We start from the raw sequence: 2,500 nt of genomic DNA on the forward strand, positions 1-2,500 counted from the left end.
CTCTCAGAGAAGATCTCTGAACCACTCTGGCCAGTCCCAGAGGAATCCTGGAGAATGGGAGAGACGCCAGAAGACTAGAGATGAGCAAATGTGTTGATTTTTCTCAAAACATTGGGGAGGAAGGTTGAAATCAAAGAAACTTGATCTCAAGTCTCAGTGGAATTCTAGGATGTGTTACTAAAGAGATATACTATAAGCCTTTAGGATAATAGATTTAGAACCAAAATCATGTCAGAGACCATCCATTTGGATCATCTCATTTTAAAGTGGGGAAGCTGAAAAAGAAGATTAAGTGACTGACCCAAGGCTACAAACGTGGTAAGCATTAAAGGCAAGATTTGAATTCAGGCTCTCAGACTCTAAGAATCCAAGAAAGGGCTCCTTCTAGTGTGTTGCTACCTCCTTTTCCTCCCTTCTTTTTAAGAAAAAAAAAAAGTTGAGGTAGCTAGGTGGCACAGGGGATAAAGTATCAGCCCTAGAATGAGAAGAATCTGGGTTCAAATTTTACCACAGACACTTACTAACTGCATGAGCTTGGTCAAGTCACTTAAATCTGATTGCTTAGTGTTTGCCATCTCTGATACTAAGACAGAAGGAAATGGTTTAAAAAAGAAAAAAAGAGTTTAGGTTATATTGTGGGGACAAAAAGACCTAAAATGTAACTTGGAAAATATAGATTTAGAATTAGAAACATCCTTGGAGACTCCCCTTCATTGTCTAGATGAAGTATCTGGGACCTTAGAAAAATGAAGAGACTTGTCAGAAGAAGCAAAGGTGAGATTAGAACTCAGGTTCCTTGCTTCCAAATCCAGAACTTTTTTTTCCTTTTAAAAATTTTATCTCATATTTATTGACATGTGTATTTGTTTTTACATGAAATTTGTTTTCAGATGATCTTTCTCCTCCACCCCTACCCAGTGATATTTGTAACAGAAATTTAATTGGGAAAAGGGAGAAAAAAATCCCAATTTATTGAAATGAACAAACCCATTGCTCCTATTTAACAATCCTAGAAGTGACAGGATGACTGATTGAGAGTTGGAAGGGATATCCCAGGTCATTTACTCCAACCCCTTCTTTTTATTTAATTTTTAAAAATTTAGTAATAAATTTCCACGTAAAATTTTCCAAAGTTATATGACCCATATTGTCTCCCTCCCTTCTTCCCTTCCCCCTTCTAGAACTCACAAGCAATTCAATCTTCAGCTCCTTCATTTTAGACCCAGAGAAATTAAGTGACTTTCCCAAGACCACATGGATAATAAAGGGGAGAGACAGGATTTGAACTTGGATACTCTGATTACAAGTCCAGAACTCTATCCACCACATAGTTTTCTCCTCTGCAACCAACATTCTTTTCATTAATTACAGCACAAAATCTTTAAGAACTTTTTTTTAAAAGATTGTATAACTTTCTTTTGGGAAAGAATTATAGGAAGAGGGCAGCAGATACAAGGTGAAAGAAATGGGATATCATTCTACAGGGTTAAAATCCCAGGGATCCTTTTGTCATTCTTTGATTCCAGATGGAGTTATTGAAACATTCACCACAGTAATGTCCAAAAGGCAGAATGAAATAGAAAATGGAATGGACCAGGTTTCTGGCAACCCATGAAGGAAGCACCAGATCCCAAACATTTTTCCTTTCCGTCTCCTCAGTCCTGCCCTTCGACGGCTGCCATGTTTGTGGTCTTGTAATTAATTGATCATTCCCTTTTTCTTATAAAGGCACAATAATATTTAGTAATGAGAAAACACGATAAATAGTTCCCTACTGGAAATACTTAAAGGGGATGAGGAAAATAATAGGGAATTGAAGCAGGATCATCAAACTAAAAGTCATTTCTTGTTGGTGAAGTCTCCTCTTGAAATGGATAATTCTGCTTTGGAGTTTTGATAAATGGGGAAATGAGAAAGACACTCGAGTTTCATATCTGTGGTTTCTGAGGCTACTGGAATGCCTCGCTAAAAAGGGGATTGGACAAAATCTGTCAAATCTGAATTTCGGGAGGCAATTTTTGTTATGAAATAAATTTGCTCCCTATTTATTATTTTAAATTTTATTTTATTGATCCTTTGTTTCTGAATATATCCTCCTTCCTTAGCCCAATAAGTGTGACAGAGAGAAATGAAAGGAACAAAAGCAACACTAACCACACATCAACCGTGCCTGACATTATATGAAACATCCCACACCCCGAGGCCCCCATCTCTGCAGAGAGGAGAGGGAAGTGCCTTTTCTCAACTCTCCTCTGGCTCCCAGCTTGGTGATTATAATTACATGGTGTTCCATTGAATATTTTTCCCTTTTTGTTTACATTGTTTTAGTCATTGGCTTCATTATTGTTATTACTAAGAAAAATGTTAATTTCTTCTTTTAACTCAAACAACCTTTGAAGTATTTTGGCACAAGAAAGCTAATATGCTTTTTAAAAATATAGAAAAGCCTTATGCTTTGCCCTCACATTTCCACACAATTTTTCAAAAGGCCTTTCTTTTA

Source organism: Monodelphis domestica, chromosome 5 (genome assembly GCF_027887165.1).
Source record: "Monodelphis domestica isolate mMonDom1 chromosome 5, mMonDom1.pri, whole genome shotgun sequence".
Classification (NCBI taxonomy): Eukaryota; Metazoa; Chordata; class Mammalia; order Didelphimorphia; family Didelphidae; genus Monodelphis; species Monodelphis domestica.